The following is a 19,213-nucleotide window of genomic DNA, read 5'->3' as shown; positions in this document are numbered from 1 at the left end:
ACCCATGATCACCCACTTCATCTGGCAGAATGATTCAAAACTGTCCTTTTAGGGTGGTATTGGTACTGACAGTCAAGATCGACACCAATGGGGGGCAAAAACGCTGATCGGACTTGGAAGCCTGGGAAGCTAAATAGCTTCTACATTCAACATGTGAGCAATGCCTGTCTCCTTGTCTATAAAACTGTAATAGTCAAGAGTAAATCAAAAATGAAGTGTTGGACATATTTTCCCGTCAAAAAAATGTGGATTTTTTTTTTCCGTTTGCAAATGCATAACAATTAAAAAATCAAAGAGATGCCTGCGTATTCAAAACTAGTGATCACGATAAAAAAAAAAAAAAAAAAAAAGAACTGCACCTCAAGCATGGGTGCCATTGTTATGCATGTTTTAAAAATAAATCCTGTTCCATGCAGACTACATGTGGACCATCAGTAGCAGGTGCTTGAAAGCGCAGACACGCACTTTAATGATCGCTTTGAGTGCAGACAGGGCAGAAACCGAGAGAGTGCTCATTAATTCATCTGTGCTGTTTGTGTTGACAACACATCAGTCTGACATCTGCAGACAGCTGTTCGCTCCACAGCAGGGACAGGCGGGGAAAAACTTCTACTGCTTCATATCTCATAGACAGGGTTGAAAACTCTTCAACAGACACAAACAGAGCTCAGCTCTTTCTCCCGTCTGTCCCTCTCACAGATGAAATCTTACTCATGGCGCGAGTTACAGGACAAACACAACTGAGGGCTGGTGTAGCTGCCAACCTCTGCTTTACTTTTTGATTAAAAATGTTTTTGGGCACATCGCAGTTTCCTCAAAGCTTCCATTTTACACATTATGCTTCCTTAACAGAACCACTTCTAAGTAACTATGATGCACATGCAGATGAATATGTAATTATATTGAAATTCAAATGGAAATGTGTCTATTTTTCATTGGTCAGCCCTCCTGCATTAGACATAAACACAAAGGGTTCAATGAACTCTATGTGGAATTAGCACTGTTTCCAAGTTCCAAGGTGTATTTGAAAGCTGAAAAAGAAGTATCCAATTTTACACGTCACACAAGCACTGCTTCTGTTACGAATCACGTTTTTACCCCATAATGATGACGTTGTAGTGTCTGTCAGGTTAAGTGATGATCTTACCGGGGGACTCCATCAGGTAGTGGTATATATCGATGTATGTTACCTCCGGCAATTCAGGGGGATCATTTCTCCATGAAAATGACGCCAAACAGAAGGGACAATGAGAAAGACCTGCACATGTGAGCTTTTCATTGTACTGTTTTTTTCTCCGGTACAGCTAGCGTGTTAAAATACTCATCTTACATATTTAAATAATGTTTTAAGCTAATTACTGGACAGTGTTTTTTAAATTGTGCCGACTGTTTTCCCCTCTGGTGGGCGTGGCTTTCGGAGTAGAAATCAAATCAAACCAAATCATATTTATTTGTATCGCGCCAAATCATAACAAAGTTACATCAAGGCATTTTACACATAGAGCAGGTCTAGACCAAACTCTTTATAAAATGATTAAAGACGACAACAGATCTCCTGATGAGCAAACACTTGGCGACAGTGGCGAGGAAAAACTTCCTTTAAGAGGCAGAAACCTCGGGCAGAACCAGGCTCGGGGGGGGGCGGCCATCTGCCTCGGCCGGTTGGGTTGAGAGAGGAAGAGAGAGAGAGAGCGTGTTGCGCTCTGTCCTATCACAAGACGCCCTGAGGAGAATTTTCCTTCAACCCAGCACAGATATTGACTCGCATTACTCGTATGGTACTCGTTGAAACTGCTATATCCGTACCGGATACTCATTTCAGCTGAGTATCCGGCTCAACCCTATTTAACAATCTTTGCTATCTACTGTAGTTGCCTCAAAAGTAGCCCCAAAATTCTCATTCACAAACTTTTTGTGAATACGCTGAAAGCTCTGTAATGTGTATAAAAAGCTCACACTCTAAGGTTAGTGTCTTTAGTGTTAGTGTTAGTGTCAGCATTAGTAGGAACATCCTGGTGACACTGAGGATCAAACCTCAAAGCCCGAAAAAATTAACTGAACATCATTTGAGTTTATAGACAAATAGTTGCAGTTAAAAAAAAATGAACAAATCCCTAGAAATGAAGGGAGAAGGAGGTGATTGCCACAGCCTTGCTTATGCCAACATGTGGAGCCAGATAAATTTAATCCGCCATATGTCCCGCACGCTAGTAGCATGATGCATGAAGAACCAACCACTAATTATTTACGGAGCAAACAAACATGGGGGGTTAAGAGATGCAGCTGTGCACGTAAACATACCGCCTCATTACAGAATATGACGCTGTGCTCGCCTTGCGTTGTTGCTAATTGACGTGTAGAGCTTTATATGAGGCTATATAAATTATCCTGTGTGCTGCAGTGTGAAGTCATTTGACTCGAGCTATTTCTTTTTGTTTTTGAGCACCAATCCTGCAAGCCACCCTCCTCCTCCTTCTCTCCCCCGCATAATTACATTCCCTCCTTAATAACCCATAACCAAGAGCAGGGTCCTTCCTTTCTTTAACACAACGCTGTAATTCCTGCACCGAGTAATGCTGTCTTAACCCTAAACCAGGCAAAGTTTGTCCTTCGTTCAGCTTTTTGCTGATTTGCTTCCTTCTTCTGCTCCCCTTAACAAACAAAAAAAAAAAAAAAAAAAAAAATGTGAGTACTTCACGGAGTACAGATATATAGAAGATCTGATAAAGTGATGAAACAAGCCTCAACTCTAAAATAGGCCATCATTACGTTTCTGGAACACAACAGTCTGCGAGGAGATTAACTCCTGATATAAGCTGTAAGTATGAAAAGCTGTTGATGAAATATTTTAAAGCATGATGTAATGACAATTTGAGCAAATTGGATCACCCGAATTAGAATTGGGCGTATACATACAAAACCTATGGTGATGGGGGAAACATATGTAAAACCATTACAAATATGCTCCCTGTATATTCTCACATCCCTCACATTTCTGCCAGATAGCCTTCATTCTCAAAACCATGAACATGCCACAGCAGGCCTTGGGGTCTTCACTCCCACCCATACTGGACATTTCAATCTAGTGTACCAACTCACCTCAATCTGAGCCTGTGTGCTCCCTTGCCAGCTGCCAAATGACACAGCATTATTGAAGCAGCAAATAAAAGTCAGGGGTATTTTCTTTTCTTGGCCGAATTCTCATGAACACACGGCGCTCGTCCCTGAAAATTACATTCCGTCACCGTATACATCCTTCCTGTGATGCATGCACCCTATAATTCCTGCAAATGAATGTCTTCTACCATAGGCAGGGCTGTGAAAGGGAGAGGTGGCCTTTACGATCCAGTCCAGTCCCAGATGTTTCTCCGATCACGACATTTTTTTATGTAGTTGATAATATAACTTCTACTTTGTGTCATTTCCCTGCAGTCTCTCTGACTGAATCAATGGAGCTCTTGCCGGGATGATATCCAGATATGTAGGATGTACACTTTCCACTTGGCCCCGGCACCCTGAATCGACAGGCACACGCAAGCAACTCAAACTGTGAGTGGAGCGTGTAGCAACCACATCCCGCAACATTAGCAATTTTTTGAGAGGACGCCTCTGCAATTAAATATCAAGGTACTGAAGCAATCTCTTAAGTAAAATAATAACCCCATTCCAAGCATTTCAAACAACGCTCCGCATTTTCTTTATTAAATTGTTTGTATGAAACCATTGCAGGTTAGCTTTCTGAAAAAAAAAAAAAAAAAAAAAAAAATCTCTCTGAGTTAGCATTAAAAGTTTATTTCCTGTCAATGATAGTGTCATTCGTAGCAATGTTATTTCGGCTGCAGTCATGTTCCTGACACCAGTCCTGCAGTGCAATGACTTGTATAAAATAATGCTGATGACCAGAAATTAGATTGCCATCAGCTTCCTTGAACGCCTCGACGTTTTTGAACAGCAGTGGAGACAGCACGTTATCGATTATGGTGATTTGTCTGACCAATTTAGTATGATTTCCAAAATCATTGAGAAGGTGGTCGCCGCACAACTACAGTCCCACCTTGACACTAACAACCTCTACAAACCCTTCCTCAACACAGCACCGAAACACCAACAATATCCTCCGTGCAGCCAACTCTGGATTACTCACCGTCCGCATCCTCCTTGACCTCAGTGCAGCCTTCGACACCATCTCCCACGCACTATTCCTGGACCGCCTTCTGGCATTGGGATCACTAGTGTTGCACTCTCATGGCTCTCATCCTACCTCACTGACAGACAACTGTTTATTCACCGAGGCATTAACACATCTGGGTGTTCAGGTATTTCACTGGGCGTCCCCCAAGGGTCTGTTTTGGGTCCCCTCCTCTTTGTCATCTACCTCCTCCCCCTGGGCAAAATCCTCCATCATCATTGGATCCACTCCCACTGCTACGCCAACGATACACAGGCCTACATCTCCTCCAATATTTCCTCCTCCTGTCTTAATATGCTTATATTATTTCGTCCCATTTGTGTGTTGCATTTGTTTACTGTTCATCTGTCTACTGTCTACTGTTCATTTTATTATTAGTAAAATAAAAAGAAAGAAAAAAAAGGACACCATCAAATGATTTTGGTTGATTTGTGTTTTTAGATATTTGGTCCACCATAGTGAGCATTGCCTCCTCAGTCTCTCTGTGTGATTTGGAACCGAAAGAAAGGTGAGTGTGGTACTGTAAGTGTAATGTAATGGTCTAAAGTCATAAAAGACTTCTGCTCCACAGACAACCGTTAAACAACAAAGTGACAACTCCTGTGAGCTGCTGGGGGCATACAGTGCTTAACCCTTCCACGTAGACAAATGCCTCTCTCAGATAGCTGACTTGGTTCATCACTCCCTATCTATCTATCTATCTATCGTAGATAACAGCGCAGCATGAACCCTGGATCCCTCAAATCATAGCCTGAACGACCTGTGTTCAGACCTTGAACATACTCACTACAGGGTGCCATATTTACGCTTTACTTTTTATCTCTGTGCGCTCATCAATGCTTTGAATCACCAACGCAAGTTTCGGCCTATCTTTCAAATGAAGCACTTAACAGCAACAGTGTAATACTCATCTTGCTAGTCCTAAAACCAGTTATCAGATGATTTTTGTGTCTCTTTTTTGGGAGGCAGAGGTGAAAATCATTCATTATCCCAATGTGCTGTACCATCATTTTAAAATGACACACAAGAGACAGTTGGAAAACAATTAAACACTGGCTCTGGGTGAATTTGAATTTTACCCCAAATAATACACAAACGGCTTGAAAAGTAAAAGGCACGCTGCTGCTGTGAATGGGGAACAAAGAATTGGAGCCCCGGGAAGCCTAGAATATCTTGCTCTGTCCCTACTGTTAATCATCCTCCACTGACGTAGCTGGCATTTTTAAGTAGCCCAAGTAACATTTTGTTTTTGCACTTTTTTATGTCTTATTCACCGTGATTGTTTCATGGATGCTCATCTTGTGTGACACTTTGTGTTAAGTATGAAATTTTAATTAGGGATTCCTTTGAGTATTCACCTGCATGAGTAACAAAGGCAAAAAAAAAAAAAAAAAAAAGTTGACATTTCCTCAGTCTAAATCATGAGTCTCTCTCTCAGACACACACAGAGACACAAAACACACACCAGTGGTCCAACATGCCCTCCTTTCATGCACTTTCACTCATTTTCAGTCATTTCTCTTGTTTTTCTGCTCCCTCGCACTCACATGGCTGCGGGTTGTGAATTAATGAGCAGGATTGAAAACAGGAGAGGAGGGAGACGGAACGAGGTGGAGGGCATGGGAGGAAAGCGTGGTGATGAGAAGACAGAGTGTGAGAGTCAAGTCTTTATGATGTGCTGTAGACGGGGTTCAGAGAGTCGGATGAAAATGGCAGCAGCTGCCGAGCAGAGCTGCAGAGCTAACGCGGTGCCGCTGAAAACCTTTGAGAGAAATATGGCCGACTATTATGGCTAACAGGCTCTACCTGCAGGAGAAGCTGGAATGCGACAGAGCTGGGAGCACTTTATTTTAGGAAAATGGCCGTTGAAGGCCTTTACCTTCATGAAAATATATTGACCTGCAAGAGTGCAGGTTTCATTTGCGCTTTGGGGGGGGCAGATTATTTATGGTGCTTCTACTACACAGCTGATAATAGCAACATAATATCTGTATTTTAACTCTTACAGGCCTAAATTGAAGCTGCTGCCATGTGGAGAACTCCAGCTCCCTCTCTTTAGGGTGCTCACTGTGAGCCTTGTAAAGATGGAAGATTTCAAGCTATCCACTGTTATTTCGCTTCCGACTATTGTTCTACGAATCTCCTGATGAATTAGCTCCTTGCTCAAAAATGCGCTTGACTTTAAATCCATTTTTCTGCCTTAATGAATTTCACATTTTATTATCGTGGTATAACTAATGATTATTGTCAACATAAATTAGTCTGTTGATTTCCTTTTTTTTTTTAACTCATCTATTTTAACTCATCTATAAAATGTCATTGTATTGTGAAAAAAAGCCCATCCCATTTTCCTTCAAGACAACAGTGAGGTCAAATCACTCAACTTTACCCTGATAAAACCATCTATTGGTCCTGATCCAAATCTATATTCCTGCAGTGGCAGTTTTAAATTAGTGCTCAGAGAAAATGATGTGCCTCTAAGTCTCGAGACCTCTCATGATAGATGTGAAATTAATGTTTTGAATTTCTGAGGGGAGCAAGTCCAGGCAAAAATAGGATGAGCTTATGTTGGGTTGACCTTTAAAGACAAGACTGCAGTGTGAGAGGCATAAAACTCTGTATAGATTCACAGCTCACCCTCTGCCCCTTTTATTCTTTTTATATCAAATTCATCAAGCTGTGTGTGTGTGTGTGTGTGTGTGTGTGTGTGAATGGTTCTGTTTTGCAAATATCGCCCATTGTAAAAGTGGCCGCAAATACACAAGCCTCATTTCGAGTCTGTCACACATGGGTGTAACCTTGTGCATGGTGATACTACAATGCTTTCATTAGTTCCTTCTGCATGCTTCGTTAGGAAGAGAGGCTGGTACAGAGAAAAAAAAAAAAAAAAAAAAGGTCTCTAACAATGTCAGAACAGCTGTCAGAGTGCATGGCAGGAGCTATTTAAAGCACCCAAAACACAAATTCAAGCTGTTAAACTCTCAACAATATCAGGAGAATTAAATGAAGACATTGCTCACAGTTGGATTTTTTGACACATCAGGAGAGTGTTTATTTGAGATGGATTCTCTCCTACTGACCATTCGTTTAAAACGGGGGCAGCATTTAAGTAGGCCATGCAGGGAGAATGGTATAATCAATCATACACCAACGTGCTTGCTTGAATTCTCCAGACAATCACCTATTCACACACGAGGTCAACCAAACATTACATGAATGCTTACTATTAGGCTGACATTGTAAAATCTACTTCATGCCGGTATTAAACACAATAATCACTTCCCTTTGGCAGAAAAAGCTCATAATTGGATTGCATATGAGCATATGAACAGTTTGCTTGCCGGCAATTGTCACTATTACTTTTACTTACAGTAAGACAGGCCCAATCCAGCCAATCCAAGTAAGCCAAGTAGCCAGCGATGTTGTGTTTTGTTTTTTTTTACTGCATACTCCTGACCAGAAGAAAGACTGAATCAACCTCCGACTCCACTGAAGACAAAAGCAGAGGTTGGTGTTCCCCAGCAAATAGTTCCTCCAGAATGGTGAACTAAACAGCTGTTAATAAATATTGGCTATGGAGAAAAAAGACAAAAATCTCAGCTCCTTTAAGTATATAGGAAACTGATTTGAAAATACACACACAAATCATTTCTCGCACTGCTAGTCACTCAAAGACAACAAACAGCAAAATTAATTGCGTTGATGTGAAAATAATACTGAAGAAATGTGTTCAGGAACTCTCTCTCTCTCGCTCTCTCTCACACACACACACACGTATACACAGAGAGTTTCCATTATCTCTCCCTACCAGCTGTTAGATAGCCCACCTACTGGTTAGGTTGCTGTGGGCATCAACAGCATTTCAGTGGCCCACGGCGTTTTCGATAGTCCCTACTAGACACTGTAATAACACTTTAAATAATCCTTTGTGTGTATGGTTGTGTCTAAGCATTTTTTTTTTTTTTTTATCCACTTCACTTTGATTCCTCCACTCTCAGGCAGCCACTAGGAAAGCAATCTTTGATGTTATGCTCTGACATACAGATGCACTCCAACCTGCATTGACGTAAAACACACACTCAAGTTGCCGTTCATCTTTGTTTTTTTCTTCGAACTGAGTCAGTGCAATCACTGTTTTGTTCCCCTGTGAGACCTATTAGTTCACTCAGTGTTATTGGAATTCTCACTATAATCCCATGGGATAATATTATATACCATTTTTTTAAAAACATATTTGCTTAGCCTGGTGCTACCTGGAGTGTGATATTCTGTGTGTTTGTGCTTCATGTGTGGTACCATGAACTGTAATCCTTTCAACCTGGTTGTATATATTGAGGCCAGAGGAAAGAGCTCTTAGACACACTGTGCGTTTCTTAGACTTCGATTAACCACAACCAGAAGTGTTAAAATGGCTAAGGGAGTCAAAGCCTTCAGTATAACCTCAGGCAGGGATATGCACTTGTGTATAATGTGGCAACAATGCCCTAAAATCCTTAAGTGGAGCATTTACCATCCACATACAATAAAGACAAGCCATGTGTGGGTTTCCAGGCTGAAGCCGAGCTGCGGTGCAGACAAGCCTCTGGTGTAATTGCAACACAGCGCTGCTTCGGAAGAATGTGACAGGTTTCTTTGTCTTCTGCTCATATTTCTCTCGTGAACATGTTCAGGTGACACATTATGTGTCAGTTGTCGCCACCGTCTTGCATAACAAAGGTGCAACTCCAAGAATAATCAGCTATGTGTGTGTGTGTAAAAAACAACTAAAATAACAACAGTGGCAGCCTGACTGCGGTGTACCAGCTGCTATCGTCTTTCCTCAGACACACAGAAAAAGATTTGATACAATGGGATACAAGAAGTCTTGTCCATTTGATTTGAAACTGCGATTAAAAAGCAGAAATCTGGAGAATATTTGATTTTCATTGTGAGTACAAAAATGAAGGGCAGCATGGTGGCGTAGTTGTTAGCTGTCGCCCCACAATAAGAGGGTTGCAGGTTTGGTTCCCGGCTGAGGCCTTTCTGTGCGGGGTTTACATGTTCTCCTGGTGCCTGTGTGGGTTTCGTTCCACTGTCCAAAGACATCATGTTTAGGTGAACTGGTGACTCTCGCCCGGAACATTGGCTGGGATTGGCCCCAGCACCCCCTGTGACCCGGAAATGGAAAAGCGGTAGAAGATGGATGGTGGCATAGTGGTTAGTGCTGTTGCCCCAAAAAAAGAAGGTTCCTGGTTCGATTTCCGGGCCAAGTATCCATGTTTAAATTCAGCCTGTTAATTCTCCACTGACAAAAAAAAAAAAAATACGAACTTCTTTATGGATCTCAGGAAGACAATAATATGCTAAATTGATATTAAAAGTTAATTTCCTGTCACCGATCCATCATCTCTCCGTAGGCTAGCAGGTGCTCCTCCATGGGGGTTCATAAAAAAAAAAAAAGTCCAGCCAGAGCTCAGTTTTACAAAAAAAGTAAAACTTTTGCAAGTTTGCAAAAGTTGAATTCCATCAGTTGGTTTTGCAAGAGATGCAGTTCTGTTTTTGTGCCAGACCGTCGTGCATGTGCAAATGATGAATTCTGAACGGCTGTGTCGCAAGTAATATATAAAGTCCGAGCTCCATCTGATATACGGAGGATGTAAAGAAAATATAATTATGTCTTTAACCATTTTATCAGCTGAATGTGGAGACAGTGGCATTTTGGAAATGAAATTCCTTTGGAAAAGAATTCCTACATTTATGTATCCTGCCAACTCTATTTAGAAAGGCAGAGCTGACATTAGCAGTTAGAGAAGCAGGGGGCTGAGGTTCACTAAAGGAAATTCAGTTTAAATATGGACTTCTCAGACTAAAAAGTCCCTTGGACATAAATTCAGCAAAAGACAAAACAGATTTATAAATGTTATGATAATGTTATAACAAGTTTTGATCATGGCTCGGACTCTGAGGTTTTTCTATAGAAAAACTAGATAAAACGTTTGTTCCCAGGCAGTGGCAAATAACTTTCATTTGATAACATGAATATTTAAGATGGGATTTACAAGAGACATCTTAAAGGCTGCTGGGTAAAGGGAACTGCTATTAAAGTGTTTGCAAACCAAATCTTATTGCGCTTTTTGTACAAAAATTTTGAATTAATTAGCAGAAAATCATGTGATTAATAGGGATTAAAAATGTTAATCTTTGCCAGGCATGACTTACATTTGAGGTTTTTTTTTTTTTTTAACATGAAAATCAAATTACCACCAATTGTTCCTGTTTTTATGAAAAAGAAATAAAATGGCAGCAAAAACCAATTATTTTCGCTCTTTCACGGGCTGTTTAGAGGAGGAGAAAAAGCAGGCCTTGTTAGGAAGAGTTAGAGAAAACATGCTGAGAACACACAACGTATGTTGTCTTTTTATTTTGCTGTTCTTCTCCATTGGAGAGAATCTAGTCTCACTTAGTCAGTGTTCAAGGGGCGAGTGAGAGCAAAAGGGTGAGATGAGAGATTGGGCTCTCTTTTTCCCATATTCATTTATTATTCTATATCATTATATTAGATTTATTTAACATGGCTCTAATAAGAGGCTTCTAGATTCCAAATCAGCTAACACTGCAAGTAATATCTTCATGCAATTAGGGTGAAAGTCTCACTCTTCCACAAGATCTAAGAGGCTCAATTGTAAAACAGCCAAACATAGCATAGCAAATTAGAATTCATATTATAACTGGCCCTCGTGTCCTTATCACCCTGCCTCAATCCTTCACTCAAGCCAACAGATTTCAAGTGAAGTGAATTGAAGTGCACAATGTCGCGGTCCTCTTTTTCACTTTTTGCTATTTTATTTTTGGATAGGGTTGGAAAAATGGTGAAGAAAATTGTAAAAGCCTTCAGGTGGTTTTGTAAGACTCTGTTATTGAAAAAAAAAAATACCAAAGGCTAGAGGGAGGGCTGCGATTGGAGCGCGAGCATGTGTTTCATCCCATCAGTGTAGTCAAGTTGAGGTCAGGCACCGCCTGTAGTCAGGACTGATCCCAAAGGGAAGGTTTGTACTGCATGTGTGTGTTTTTGAGCATCATCTATCAGTCAAGTCCTAGCCCACAGACAGGAAGCAGAAAATTTAAACACAGGAAATCGACCTAAAACTCTGTGTTTCTGTTCCTGCCCTCCTCCTGTTGTTTGTATTTCTCTCTCACTACGCTCCTGGCTCCTCTAACTCACATTTCAATTTGTATCGTTCCATCTCTCGCCCTCTCTTCTCTTTCGGCCTTTCTGTCCATGTCTTTGTCCGACACATACCCAGAATCTCTGTCCTAGAACACACACACAGCAGAAAACAAATAAGCCCGCACATGTCAGGATCTCGCTCAAATTCAGTCAAGATGTTTGATCCTCGCTACAGTGAGAGTTGGAGGATTTGAACTGAGTCTCTACATTGTTAGTGAGACTCTAGAGACACAAACATCTTTTCAGCTCAGTGCGTATAAATCTGCCTCTTCTTCACCTCAGCATTTAGAGAGATCTTCCACCTCATGTGAAGGTGAAATGGAAACAAGCTGGACCACAACGTCCAAAGACATCATGTTTGGGTTAATTGGTGACTCTAAATTGTCTGTCGGTCTGAGTGTGAGTGTGAGTGGTTGTTGGTCTCTGTCTGTCTCTGTGTGTTGGCCCTGTGATGGGCTGGCGACCTGTCCAGGGTGACCCCCTCCCCCGCCTAATGTTGACTGGCTCCAGAACCACCTGTGACCGAGAAATGAATAAGTGCTAGAAGCTGAATGAATGAGTGAAAAAGAAACTTTAGAGTTTACTTCCATCTGGTTCACAGTTTTTCAAGTCTGTGTTTATTCAATAATCGTGAGTCTGCAAAAGTCTGCCCTGAAGTTTCTTGACTGGAAATAACTGTTGTGCTTTGCAGGTTACCTCCGTGTCTGTTTGTGTGGCATTAAGGCCACTGAAGTCGTGCACGTGTTGGACCAGGCTGACTGGGCTGGCTGCCATGGCCCTTGACTGTAACGCCACCACCTCCTTCCAGATTTCCTTTCTTTTTTTTTTCCCTTCTCCTTTTTATTTCACTAAATTAGGTATAAAAATTGACTTTATGTTATTTCTCTGGTAAAATTTTAGTTTTTAACATAAACATGACTCTACATATACATGAAACAAGGAACCAACCGATGGCGCACAACGTTACAGTCTACACTGACAATCTAAAAAGCTAACAAACACCAAAAAACAAATAAGAAGTGCTACACTTGCTTTTCTGAAATGTCTCCTTGTAACTGATTTTGGGGCATGACAGATTCCTCATTTGAGTCTTTCTGGGACTGAAACGTGTGGGCAGGGCATGACACCTCATTAAAAATTTGTCAGTGAGATAGTAAGTGTAGATGTTTGTTTATAGTATAACATGTCGGGGGGTGGGGGGGTGCTTTTAAGTTTTGATAATGTTAGTGAGTGTGTGTAATCAGATGGGGTTTTTATGTATTCACAGACAGTGAGTCTCCTGAACAAAGTAAACTAGGAGCTTTGAGAATATCTTTAAGGGAAATAATTACCCATTACATTGAAACTCATGAGATGATTTTTTTTTTGCTGTGAATAGGAAGAATTGTTGCACCCTTTGCCTTTAACATCAATCTTTAACATCTTTTTACAAAACTGTTGAAAATACCATCTGCACACTCCATGCAAGAGTTATTCGGCGGCACTATCTGTGATGTGCTTTTTGAACTGTGCAACAAGCTTCATCCATTTTTTAAAGTCATGTCTTAAGGAGATGCTTCAGCATTCTCACTGTGTAAATTTAATGGCTCTTATGCTTATTGATGTACACGTGTGGTGGCACCGAACAGTGGGAGTCCAGCCCCATGCTACGTGCGAGGACGAACAGAAAACGTGGATTCATTTATTCAGTTTTGGCACAACATACATGTTTAACAGCATTTTATGAAACGAGTCAGCTGAAACCCAGTGAGACTGTCTTGTCACAAACGTCTATATATAATAAGTTGGGCTGTCCTCCTAGTCTCCAGACTTTCTGTGAAATTCAATTTCTTTGTCCCTGACTTCTGACCTGAATAATTTATGGACACTCCCTAAATCCCAGAAGATGATACAGCCTAAATACCGAGTCAGTCTCTGCACAGTGAGCTATTTCAGCTTAAAGAGTGAAGTAGACTATTAGATCATGATTCTGTTTGGATGTGAATCCTGGAGCAGGTTTTCGGTTTCCTTTGCGGAGACAGAATTCTGTAAATACAACAATTGGACTATTACTACCCCCCCCTCTCAAAAAAATCAATAAATAAATAAATGAACCAATTATGATGAAACATGTTAGAGAACTCAACAAACCTGCGTTCGCCCAATTTAATGTATTACTCCCAGTAAAGCGCTGAATGGGAATTCAGTCATTTCTGTAAACTAACAAGCCCAGAAAACATGTTGAACACTGGCAGCTTTATACGTCCAGAAAGCAAACAGCTTGCTAAGATGAATCATCACAATTACATTAATAGAAACTGAATAATTAATCAGGGCTAAATGTGTGGGCGCCACCGCAACAATACGTACAAGACTGTGTGACAGATAAAAAGAAACTAAAGAGTAATAGACAAATCTTCCTTGGAGGTATGATACATTATTCATGTACTTATGTAGCCCCTCTGTCTGTCTCTCTCTATCCAACACACACACACACAGACACACAGAAACATACATGAAGGTCCTTTGTGAGGGCAGTCATTAACCAAATCCATTCCCTGGGCCCTGTAAATAATTATCATTCCATATGATATCGTACTGGACCACAGAAAATGCCCCATCAGCCGCACCGCTGGCCTCTGCTCTGACATGTGAAATTATGAAGCATTAAGTTAGTTACAGTCAAGCTGGAGCAGCTTTAGACGTTCTCCAGTACTGACTTCAGAGATGGTCTTGCGAAGGAATTCAGCCTTGGACGTAACCAACGGGATTGCAGTTCCACACGACACCTGACTGCCAACAATAGCACTGGTAAATACAATGACAGAGCTGAGCTAGTAAAGGCACTGGAGGAGGCAGTACAAAGACACCAAAGGAGCATGTCAACTTTCTCATTGTCTTTTGAACACAATTCCATGTCATAGTAAGGACTTTAAGTCAAATATTGATTGAACGCAACAACATAGGTCAGATGCCAAACTTAGTCATCACTGTAAAACAATAAATTCACTGCATCAATTCACACCCGAGCTCTGAGCAAAGAAAAATGATTTTGCCCCTTATTGTCCTCACTGAGCTTTCATCTTCGATAAGCATGGGTGGTTGATGCGAAGCTGCACTGAAGGAAGGAATACATGGAGATAGTCCTCCGCCTGCAGCCTTGTCTGAGTCTTTCTTGAAACCAGGGTCAACGTGGAGAACCTGCATCCACGCAGGTGAGAAGGGGATGAGCGCTTTTATGCAAACTTGTTGAAAAAGTTAGGGCTAGCAAGGGAAATTTCACTCATCTCTTTGCCAATTCCTCCACTTCAAAATACTGCTTCAAACTGCTTACGCAATCCCTTCAAATGTGTGATGACCACCTGTTGTAAAGCGTCTCCTCGCTACTCTGCTATCCCCACGACTTCCTGCTGTAGGTTAGAAACTCAACTGAGCCTCATTCAACGCGAGCGTTCCACAGGTCCGACTCTTATTCCTGATCACAGAGACTTGTGGGCATGGAAGACATTACACTTTTTAATGAAAAACATCTGAGTGGAGGAGCAGATGTGGGGCTTGAGTGCACATCTCATTGCAGAGGTTGGATAAGTGATTCATTCATAGTGGATGATCTAATCAGGTTTTTACTGCATCGTCAAGGACGGCATGCAGCTCTATAGACATTGTCTTGGTCCCCAGGGCCCTTGTAGATCAGTCCACAATCTAGCAGCCGCAATCAATATAACTTGAAGTCTTGAAGATTTTTTTTGTTTGTTTGTTTGCTTGTTTTTTTTTTCGCTGGTAAGTAAGTTGGCTGACAATGACAAAAACAAAAACGCCTTTTGTTAAAGCTTTGTTAAAGGACCCAGAGTTCTTTAACAAAGCACGCGTATGCCATTAGCTGAGCATAGTTAATGACACTGGTGAACTAGCCAGCTGAATGGAGAAAAAATGGGCTCTTAGGAAAACCGGCCAGCACCATCAGAGGCCATATCCCAAAATGGTAATCTCATTTAAATTGGCAGCAGCAGCTTTTCGTATCATTACTGAGCACATATTTCAGCGGCAGAGATCCGTGATGTTTCATGGATGTTGTCGGGTTTAGCAACATGAGCTTGCAAAATGCAACGCAATATACCGTACATCGCTTCAGGCTCCTCCACATATATAGTGCTTAATGCCCAAATTACTTTCTTCTACAATACCTTCAGTTTAACATCCATCAGAAAACTCAAACCCTTCTGTTGACCTCTTCACGTACTGTCATTACCCAGGATTTCTTTGCATTATAGTTTTCAGGGCCAGTCCATGAAAAATGTAATGCCCATGTAACAGCCTTATAATAGCCATTTCCTCAGTTTTCTGTGCAGCCCAAACTCTGTCAGATGTTTGCAGTTATTTTGTCTCTTATTTTTTTCTCTGGAAAACCCCCAACTGAGGTACACCTCACACTCTGAAAACCACAGAGTTGCACCATTGTATCATATCTGGTCAAAAATGAATTCCTGTGATACCAGCAGAGAAGCAATTCTCTCAAAGTTCTGGACTCAGATGGTTGATTCAATCGATTTTGTTGTTAGACCTTTCTTTTATTGTACTGCTGCTGTTGCTGTATAGAAAAATTGTTATTGTTGAACACGAAGGAATATACAGCATTTAGCCGAGGCCCAAATGGGTTTATATATGGGTTTAGTCATCTCAGTTGCATATGTTTATGTAAAATCGGATTTACAAAAATTCCTATTCATCACTTCATGTAACTGAGAAGCCTGTCAAGAGTTCAGGCAAAGTGTGACAGCACGCTGAGGGATGCAGCCTCCATCCAGTCAACGTGCACTGAGCTGGACAGGTGGCTGAAATCAGTGGACCGATCAGGCCTGCCAGGGAAGTTTAAAGTGTAGTTATGTCAGCACGAAATTCTTTCCAGGATCTTGTGACCAGTCCTTATCAACGAAGTGCCGATCTTTACATTGGAGACGTTGGAGAGAAAGGTCACAGTCACCTCAGATGATGGCTCAGACTATTCCTATCCTATCCAGGCATTCCTATCCTGGCCACTGCAAGGGACTGGGAACTGTTGATGGACCTGGAGCAACAACTGGAGTTACCAACCACATTGCGACCACCACCCCAAGACCGGATATGGTTCTCCTGACCACCAAGCAAATGATTCTGTTGGAGCTTACGGTTCCTTGGGGAGACTGCTTTGAAGAGGCCTTCGAGGGGAAGCTCGCTAAGGACAAGGGACTGGTTGGAGAGCACGCTGCCTCCAAGTGGAGGTCGGATGCAGGGGCTTTGCAATCCGATCACTGTCCAGAGGCATCAGCAGTCTGGGAGAGGGCGGCCATCCGCAAAACCACAGAAGCAGCCCCGAGCTGGCTATGGCTGAAAAGAAGAGATTCATTGAGGTCTGAGTAGTTAGGGTGCGATCTGGTCACAAGCTGAGGCTAGATGACCCCCGGTTGGGTTGCCCAACACCCAAAATGTGCAATGAATAGCGGAACATCAGTGAAAATGTGACCAGAAGCACCGTTAGATATCAGTGCTCAGGTCAGATTATTTTATCCACTCACTCGAAAGCAAGTTTCCAAGCGGAGGGATAATCAAAGTATCTTCTGTCTTTAATGCCTTTCATTCACACTCTCCTCTCACTGTGCACACCTCTCCGATTGAAGGTTAAGTCAATAACACACCCGTTTTCCCACAGATAGACGATAATCCCATGGAAATAACATGCAAATTACCGTTTTGCTCACAGTGTAGTGTGCCTTGAGACTGAAGTATTCAAATTTCCATCAGTCCATTACTTATTTATTTATTTGACTGTAAATGTGGCCGAGTAGATTGAAGTTACCCCCCTGTGCCGACCTTTACCGAGCAGTTCTTCACCTTGTCTTAATGGCTTTCCTTTCGCAGGCCCAAGCAAAGGTGAAGCCTAATGACAAGCGATTACGGTAAACTTGACCTCATAAATGATTCAAAGTGATGCTGTCACTTAACTGCAGTGTGCCGGGATGAACATTAAACCGTGCCAATGCCATCCACTGCGCATGAACTGACTCTATTAGATAAACAAACTCCGCAGGTAGACAGTCAATGAAGGCCTTGTCCGGCTTAGTTTCGATGAATCCTGTTTGAAATTCGAAAGATTATATGGTTCAATGGCTTGTGACCAATTCTCAGACCTGCGGGGACATAAAACCCTTTCAAAGCCACTGGATGGATGCCTGGATTCATGGTGGTCAAGTTAAAAACCAGCACTGTTTTCGATACTGTAAAAGGTTTTTAGGCCACAGGAACGATGTGTAGGTACCATTAAATACTGTTTCTTGCACTGAGAGCATTAAGCTCCAATGCAAGAGAGTCCAAAATCACAAAGGACGTTTGTGGTTGGCAGATGATCGTATGTGTCCAATTTCCTAGCAGTGAACAAAAAAATTCCCCGTCTTAACCTTAGTTTATTGCTTTTTCTTTCCAAATTTGAATTCTCTTGGGAACTTTGGATGTGGAAATATCTTGACAACAAAAGAGAAAGAGAAAGAATGTTTGCGACAAATTTTGCAAAATCAACACGTCAGAGCTCACAAACACGGTTTCTTTGAGTTCTGATCATACTCAGTTATGCTACTCTCATGTTTTTCAGCTCTTCTGGCAACTTCTGAGCATTTGAAATACGTATATTAACCATTGATTTTTATCGTTTTAGCCAGTAAGCCAAGAATTTTAGTTTCCAAATGAATATTTCCACTCATTTCTGTCATTGATTCTTCCTCCCTTTATTGAAAAGCTACATATTCTCTTATCTCAACTTCTCCAACGTGAGGATTTGTTGATGTTCAGCATTGTCGGATCAGTATCTTTAAGTCTGTTAGTGAGACCAAGCTCGGCCTTTTTAGATTTCGGCTGGAATTGCGGGCATTTCTTTTTAGTATAGCCATATTAATATGAATCTACCAATTGAACAACACTAGAGGTAAGAGTGCAGAGAGTGAGGGGGGACACACAGTGATCAATAATGTTCTGATCTTCTTTTAATTGGAGTTTTTGCAGCCCTAACAGGCGGTGAGTGATTGTCCGACTGCAATTTTTAGAACTGCCTCAGCATCACCCTCAATAATACATAGAGAGGAGTTTGCATGTGTGCTTCCTTTAGAATATTTATTTCAATCGTACTCATGTTAAAAGCCTTTCAGAACAAAATGTCACATTAGATTAAGACACAGCTCTTGTACTGTATGTCTAAATTGCATTGTTAAAGTTGCTACAGGTTCATTTGAGTGAAGAAAGGGTTCAAAATTATTTATACAGGCAATTTAGTTACCTCACCAGGAACAGACTTCCTCCTGACGTCTGAGAAAATAAGCACTTGTGCACAGATTTGAGTTATTCACGTCTTTTTTTTTTTTTTTTTCTTTGAAGTGGTGTAATTTGAATTTCCTTCAGTTATTCTGCTGCTGCCACAGAGAATAGGAAGTGAGGCACAAGTCCTGAGTTTTATGTCAAGACACTATCACCAGGCCATTGTATTACGTAGCGCTACAATAAGATGTGTGTTGTGTATTTGATATGTCCAGTTTGAGTAGACTGCGGTTGGGATCCTTATAGAGGAAGCTTAGTTTTACAGCTGAGCCTTGGCCTTTGAAATCAACAAAGCAAGCCAGGCAGGTCCTTTATGTGCAAAAGTCAAAACTGGCCTTAATCGTTGTGGTTACCTTTCATGTTAAAGCAAACCTGTGTGATGAAGCAGACAACGCTTATCTCCGGGAGCGTGTCCACACATCTACCTCTCACATTTCATTTTAGACTATTAGAGCGGCAATTAATCCGGATCAGTGGACAGGAGGAAGGATAATGCCCAG

The sequence above is a fragment of the Echeneis naucrates genome, chromosome 22 (genome assembly GCF_900963305.1).
Source record: "Echeneis naucrates chromosome 22, fEcheNa1.1, whole genome shotgun sequence".
Classification (NCBI taxonomy): domain Eukaryota; kingdom Metazoa; phylum Chordata; class Actinopteri; order Carangiformes; family Echeneidae; genus Echeneis; species Echeneis naucrates.
The sequence above is the reverse complement of the archived record's forward strand: the minus strand, read 5'-3'. Positions refer to the sequence as shown.